This window comes from Scylla paramamosain, chromosome 20 (genome assembly GCF_035594125.1).
Source record: "Scylla paramamosain isolate STU-SP2022 chromosome 20, ASM3559412v1, whole genome shotgun sequence".
NCBI classification, from domain to species: domain Eukaryota; kingdom Metazoa; phylum Arthropoda; class Malacostraca; order Decapoda; family Portunidae; genus Scylla; species Scylla paramamosain.
Genome location: NC_087170.1, coordinates 1,186,727 through 1,194,226, shown reverse-complemented (window position 1 = coordinate 1,194,226; position 7,500 = coordinate 1,186,727). Strand labels below are relative to the sequence as shown.

Below are 7,500 nucleotides of genomic sequence, written 5' to 3'. Positions count from 1 at the left end.
GTCAAAAGCCCCAGCAATGTCCAGGGCCACCACAAGGGTGTCCAGGCCTTCTTCCAGGGCGTCTTGCCAGTCCTTGGAGATGATGAGGAGGAGGTCTGCGGTGGATCTGCCAGGCCTGAAGCCAAACTGCCTGTCTGAGAGGAGGTGGTTCTCGCTCAGGTGTTGGTAGATGGCAGCAGCCACTATTTTCTCCAGCAACTTGCCCATCACTGAGAGCAGGGAGATGGGTCTGTAGTTGTTGGGCTCAGACCTTGAGTTTTTTTTATGGACCGGTACCACACGCGCTTCCTTCCATACTGAGGGCCACTTCTTCTCCCTCAGGCAAGATGTGAAGACGGTGGTGAGAGGAGCTGACAGCTCTCTAGCGCAGTGCTTGAGGAGCCGTGGGCTGACGTCATCCGGGCCTGTGGCTTTACCCACGTCCACCGCACCAAGTAGCCGCTCAACCTGCTCTGCCGTCACCAAGACAGTGGTGACAGTGCAGTCAGTTTCCGGGGCCAGCTGTGGTACAGGTCGTGCCGAGTCGTCAACCTTCATCTTGTTGGCGAAAAGCTCGGCGAGGAGTGTGGCCTTGTCTGCACTGCTCGTGGCGGTGGATCCGTCAGGTCTGGTGAGTGGAGGAAGAGTCTCGCGGTGACATGCTCCTTGCTGCTCCTTCACCAGATTCCACCAGGTCTTGTTGCCAACACCTGGGCCACTGAGCTTTCGCCTTCTGTCCTCCCTTAGCTGATTCCTCGCCCATCTGCAGATAGACGTCATCCTCTTACACGCCTCCCGGTGCAGCGTCTTGTTCCTGCGTGACGGGTGTCGCTTGTACCTCACCCAGGCAGCATGCTTGGCCTCGGCAGATGCTCTGCAGCGAAAACCAAACCAGGCGGGATCACCAGGCCTGGAGAGATATACTCGGCAGGGCACATGCTGCTGTTGGAGGGCAAGGAGCCTGGTGGTGAGGGTGCGTGCCTTGGTCTCAGCATCTCCCATTAGGAGGGACTCCCAGTCCGTGTTCTCCATGTCCTGCTTCATGGATGGCCAGTCCGCCCTGTTCCAAAGCCAGACGGTACGCGGGATAGCGTCTTCCCTCGCCGTTTGCAGCTCGACCTGAGACAGCACAGCAAAGTGGTCTGAGCTGCCCACTGGTCCTAGCTGCTGGCAGCTGATGCTGGCTTCGGGTAGGTCTGTCACCACAGGATCCAGCAGCCCTCCCCGCTCGTGTGTAGGGAAGGTGACATGGTTGGTTAGGGCCTGAACAGTCAGGAGATTACTGAAGGCATCCTGCTCCATGTGGAAGTTCAGGTCCCCCACTATCATCACATGGGAACACTTGTGACGCTGGAGCAGGGTGTCGAGTTCCTCCATCAGGAAGTCTAGCGGGGCTCGTCCTTGTCTCGGGGGGCGGTACATGACACAGAGGAGAAGCCCACTGTTATCTGCAAGTACCACCCTGAAGAACAGTGCCTCCATCAGGTGTGGCACGGCTACCTCAAGTTCCTGTGTTTGGAGGCCGTCCTTAAAACAGGCAGCGACCCCTCCGCCTGCTCTATTTTTTCGGTCCTTCCTCACCCACAGGGAGTAGCCTGATATTTTGCCGAACGTCGGCTCCACCTCGTCACTCAGCCACGTTTCTGTTACTGCGACAATGTCAGCACTATGTCTCAGCACGAAATTGTGGCTAAGGTCACCTACATTGGTGCGGAGTCCTCTCACGTTGGCGGAGACCACGGTCAGGTGACAGCTGGGGGGTCTGTTCCCTTGCCTCCTCGCGTTGGCTTGGGAATGAGGTGTGGTGGTGAGGCGAGACGCATTATTGTCTGCCCTGCCACGAGGAGAGATTCCAGCTGGGGTAGTGACCGGGCTGTGGCTGCCAGGGAGGCTGGAGGGGGCCTGAAAGGGCTGCTGGGGGTGAGGAAGTTGTTGCCGCGCTAAACCCTCCGTCAGAACCCTCATGAACATACTCTCCTGCCTTTGTTCCTGGCGTTCGTCAGCAGCGCGGCTGTAGCACATCACAGCTGTGTGGCCGGGGCGGAAGCAGTAGTCGCATCGGACCCTTTGCTCTCCCCTGTGCCTCACTGGGTACGCAGATGCCTGTGGCTGAGTCATGCGAGGAGAAAGGACAGGTCGCCGGTCAGGTGTGTTGGGGTGACTTCGTGCCCGCCGCTGGCCGCGTCGCTGTCGCTGGGTCTTCTTCCTGCTTCCATTGTTGTTTTTGTTGTTGTTGTTGTTGCTCCCAGCGCTATTATTGTTGCTGTTGTTGTTGTTGTTACTACTGCTGCTGCTGCTGCTGCTGCTGCTGCTGCTACTGCTGTTGCTGCTGGTAGTACTGCTGCTGTTTCTCCTGCTGTTGTTGCTGCTGCTGCTACTACTATTACTGCTGTTGTTGCTGTCTCTCTCTCTCTCTCTCTCTCTCTCTCTCTCTCTCTCTCTCTCTCTCTCTCTCTCTCTCTCTCTCTCTCTCTCTCTCTCTCTCTCTCTCTCTCTCTCTCTCTCTCTCTCTCTCTCTCTCTCTCTCTCTCTCTCTCAACAAAAACAATTACTACTACTACTTCTACTACTACTACTGACTTTCCTGTACCAAACAGCCTTGCATTACCAAACAGCCTTGCATACCAAACAGCCTTGCAAGGACCAAAAGGTCTGTTGCTGTTTGGCTTTCCTTTGTATTCCTTTATATTTCTCTCTCTCTCTCTCTCTCTCTCTCTCTCTCTCTCTCTCTCTCTCTCTCTCTCTCTCTCTCTCTCTCTCTCTCTCTCTCTCTCTCTCTCTCTCTCTCTCTCTCTCTCTCTCTCTCTCTCTCTCTCTCTCTCTCTCCTTCCTTGGTCTCTATTTCTTTATAATTATCTCCTGCTCCTCCTCCTCCTCCTGTTTGTTTTGTCAGTCTTTCCTTATCATTTGTTGTGTTTGCAGGAACAAAGAAGAGCAATTCTTGACAAACAGGCAAACAAACAAACAAACAAACAAGGACAGCGTTGAGTCTCGCAGGTCACACCAGCCTCTCGGAAACTTGCTTGCTTCACCTGGCAATTGTGAACCAGTAAGTTAATTCTTGCTTCGCTCTGCTGAGGTTACCTTACCTTAGGTTAGGTTATGGTTAGGTTAGGTTAGGTTATGATTAGGTTAGGTTAAGTTAATTTAGGTTAGGTTAGGTTATGGTTTGGTTAGATTAAGTTAAAAGTTTGGTTTGGTAAAGTTATGTTGGATTAGGTCAAGTTAGGTTTGGTTAGGTTAGGTTTGGTTTTGTTTGCTTATGTTAGGTTAGTTTAGCTTGTGTTGTGTTGTGTTAAGCCGAGAGGTTGTTGTGCACCGTGGACAGGTGGACGGGTGCAGCAGTGAGCACACTGGTGTGTGGGGCTTGGCACACCAGTGGTGCGCTGGTCAGTAAACACAGCTGTAGATTTAAAGTAATTTTTTTCCTTTGCAATTACTGAGTGCACCTTTTGTTGACTTTTGAACATTACCAAGGGACAGGAACATGTGCAACACCAACACACCAACATGCATTGACCCTTTCCTCTGAGGCAAGGTGTTCACACTCCACCACTGAACACTCACCCTTTTTATGGTGTGAACAACTAAGACATGGTAACACAAACACAGACAAACAAACAAACAATGTGCAGTGCAGAACTGGAGTTTGCAACAACTTGTATTTGTAGGTGAAGAAAATGAGTGGGATCAGCATGAGCAGTTTGGTGAGTGGCACGCAGCACGTTCCCGCACGGAAGCCTTCTCTGTTCTTAATGCTAAAATTAACGTGCTGCCCAAAACAAACAGAGCTGTCGTTGGCTTGTCACAAATGTGCATGTCACACACAAATGGTTTGAATAATGCTGAAGTAAACACACCTACAAACAACACTGCTCACTACACTAACATGCTGCACTCACACACACACACACACACACACACACACACACACACACACACACACACACACACACACACACACACACACACACACACACACACACACACACACACACACACACGTAAATATATATGTGTGTGTATGTGTGTGTGCATGCGTGTCAAGCCACACGAGTCGTTGGGACAGAGAGAAGGTGCCCATGTGCTTTCTCCTTGACGGCTCCAGTGTGACTGGCGCTGCAGCAGTGTGAAGCTTGCCAACACAGGGGCATCTCCTGTTGTTGTCTGATGCAGCTAGTGGCTTGAGTTAGGGTACCTTAGGGTAGCTTAGGTTAGGTTAGCTTAGGTTTGGTTAGGTTAGGTTAGCTTAGGTTAGCTTAGGTTAAGTTAGGTTAGCTTTGGTTAGGTTAGGTTAGGTTTGGTTAGGTGAGGTTAGGTTAGCTTAGGTCAGGTTAGGTTAGGTGAGGTTAGGTTAGGTTAGGGTATGGTGCAAGAAGTAAAGGGGATGGCAGTGTTGGTTGTAGCTGCAAATTTAGCAGGATAACTAAGGTGATGCTATAAGAAAATGACAAAGGGTGTTTTTTGATGCATTTGTACCACAGGTGATGCGTTGACCTAGCCTGACCCACCCCCAAACCTAACTTAAACTAATCTAACTTAATCTCTCTCTCTCTCTCTCTCTCTCTCTCTCTCTCTCTCTCTCTCTCTCTCTCTCTCTCTCTCTCTCTCTCTCTCTCTCTCTCTCTCTCTCTCTCTCTCTCTCTCTCTCTCTCTCTCTCTCTCTCTCTCTCTCCCCTCAGCCAAGCAAAAACCGAGCCACCCTATTGGTCGACAGGGGATCACCATCAACCCTCCCATTGGCCCAGAGCTTCGTGGATTGTGATTGGACGGCTGGCTAGCTGACCTGACTTGACCTGACCTCAACTGAGCCAACATGATTTACGTTTTCCTTGTTGACACTGGCACCACGATGACCTTTGACATGAACCTGGCACTAGAGAGGTAGGCAGAGAGAGAGAGAGAGAGAGAGAGAGAGAGAGAGAGAGAGAGAGAGAGAGAGAGAGAGAGAGAGTTTGTTTACTGTTGATAAAAGTGCAATATAAAACACATCAAAGCACACACAAGTGCCATTATCTCTGTGGTAGTAGTAGCAGTAGTAGTAGTAATAATAATAATAATAATAATAATAATAATAATAATAATATTTGGTTTATTCATTTTGTGCAGTGTTGAGGTGGTGAAGGGTGCAATACACAATGTTGTCAAGATGCCCCCAGACAAGCAGGTCAGTATTGCCAGATAGATTACCTTAGCTTAGGTTAGCTTTGGTTAAGTTTGGTTAGCTTAGGGTTCTTCCAAACTGGTGTGTATATCCTGTTGTGTGTGTGTGTGTGTGTGTGTGTGTGTGTGTGTGTGTGTGTGTGTGTGTGTGTGCCTTGCTGAGGCCAAACAAGACAAGCTTTTCTGTGAGGTGTGGACGGACAGGAGAGGCATGAGTGACGGTCCTGTGGGTCCTGGCACGGGCAGCACTGGGTGGCGGCCGTCACGTGGCTTGGTGCGGGAGAGACTCCTGGGCAGTGAGAGGGATGGCAGAGGGGCTGGCAGAGTGAGGGTGCACCAGCAGACACACCCTGCCTGACTGTGGTGCACAACAAACTCACCAGTGACAAGGCTGTGTGTCCCTTGGCTGGTGAGGCAAGGCACGCTGGCTGGAGCCGGCGAGGGAGAGGCAGCCTGCGCCAGGAGACTGAGTGACTGACTGTGGTGCACAACAAACTCACCAGTGTTGTGGCTGTGTGTCCCTTGGCTGGTGAGGTAAGGCATGCTGGCTGGAGCCGGCGAGGGAGAGGCAGCCTGCGCCAGGAGACTGACTGACTGACTGACTGACTGACTGACTGACTGACTGACTGTGTGTGCCTGTGTGGGCCAATTCAGGCTGTGCAGTGTGTGTGTGTGTGTGTGTGTGTGTGTGTGTGTGTGTGTGTGTGTGTGTGTGTGTGTGTGTGGCAGTGTCTGGGATGCCTCCCCTCTTCAGCTTGTCAGCTCTGCCTGGCTCATTGTCACACACGAGTCACTCTGGCAGTCTTGTTGTACTTTTCATGCTTGATATTTGCTTGTTTGTGTTTTTGTATTGATTTTTGTTTTATTTTTGTTGTTTGTTGTTAATATTTTGTGAGTTGTGTTAGTGTTTGATGTTGTTTGTTGTATTTGTAGTGTTGCTGTGTGCCTATTGGTTGTTTGTGAGGTGACAGTGGTTAGTGTGTGTGTGTGTGTGTGTGTGTGTGTGTGTGTGTGTGTGTGTGTGTGTGTGTGTGTGTGTGTGTGTGTGTGTGTGTGTTACTACTACTACTACTACTACTACTACTACTACTACTACTACTACTACTACTACTACTACTACTACTACTACTACTACTACTACTACTACTACTACTGTCAACAGGTGCTGCTGGCCTCTGAGGGTGAAACACTGGACTCCTGCAAGCGGGTTTGTCATTACTCGGCCGGCACAGACACGTCCCCCATCTTTTTGTTCTCCAAGGTGGCCATTGAGGGAGCAGCCCCGCAACCCCCTCTGTGCAGCCTGGCAGGGATGGCGATCTCAGGGTAGGTGGTGGTGGTGGTGAAGGGTTGAGAATGGTGGCTGACTCTTGCAGTGGCGAGGCAGGCAGGTGCAGCAAGCCGGCAGGCCTACATGTGGCAGGTACAGCAAGCCAGCAGGCCTACACGTGGCAGGTGCAGCAAGCCGGCAGGCCTACACGTGGCAGGTGCAGCAAGCCAGCAGGCCTACACATGGCAGGTGCAGCAAGCCGGCAGGCCTACAAGTGGCAGGTGCAGCAAGCCAGCAGGCCTACAAGTGGCAGGTGCAGCAAGCCAGTAGGCCTACACATGGCAGGTGCAGCAAGCCGGCAGGCCTACACATGGCAGGTGCAGCAAGCCGGCAGGCCTACAAGTGGCAGGTGCAGCAATCCGCCAGGCCTACAAGTGGCAGGTGCAGCAAGCCAGTAGGCCTACAAGTGGCAGGTGCAGCAAGCCAGCAGGCCTACATGTTGCAGGTGCAGCAAGCCGGCAGGCCTACATGTGGCAGGTGCAGCAAGCCAGCAGGCCTACATGTGGCAGGTGCAGCAAGCCAGCAGGCCTACACGTGGCAGGCCCTGCACAAGACACGCCTGCCTGTCTCTGCCTGCCGGCCCCGTCTGTGCACCTGGCAGCCTTCCTCCACAGCTCCCTGATGACTCCCCACTCACCACCACTGACAGCCTTCTTGCTGACGCTGCTCCATTCACCCACCACTCTCTTCCACACACACACACACTTCCTGTCTCTTTCCTCAGCCTCAATTTTTGAAGCCCCAGTCTGCCACCTGTCATTCTGCCCACCAGTCTCCAGTGCACTGGCTGCGTCCCCCCCTTGCCGTGACCCCTGTGCCACTGGAAGACTTGTGTCAGGGCTCTCTTCACCTCCAAACCCTCCCCCCCCAGAGCCTCAGTGTGTTGTGGTGGGCAGCAGCAGCAGCAGCAGCACTCATCCCTTCATCCTTGTGGTCACTCTCCCTGTGCTGGCTGTACCACCCCAGGCTGCAGCCCTCCACACTGACCTCTCACCTTCCTGGCTGACCTCACCTCTGACCACTGCCAA

The 7,500-nt window shown here is 52.5% G+C and overlaps 1 long non-coding RNA gene across 4 annotated transcripts in view; it reads left to right on the top strand.

Moving 5' to 3' along the window:
* Nucleotides 1–7,500, top strand: part of LOC135110160 (uncharacterized) — a 19,978-nt gene that overhangs the window by 7,730 nt on the left and 4,748 nt on the right. For 3 of the 4 annotated variants that reach the window (XR_010273108.1, XR_010273107.1, XR_010273106.1), the window contains 4 exons: nucleotides 2,902–3,028; nucleotides 4,662–4,863; nucleotides 5,089–5,146; nucleotides 6,305–6,468. This is a non-coding gene — a long non-coding RNA (uncharacterized LOC135110160). The remainder of the gene's footprint in view (nucleotides 1–2,901; nucleotides 3,029–4,661; nucleotides 4,864–5,088; nucleotides 5,147–6,304; nucleotides 6,469–7,500) is intronic. The other variant, XR_010273109.1, reaches the window with a different exon arrangement.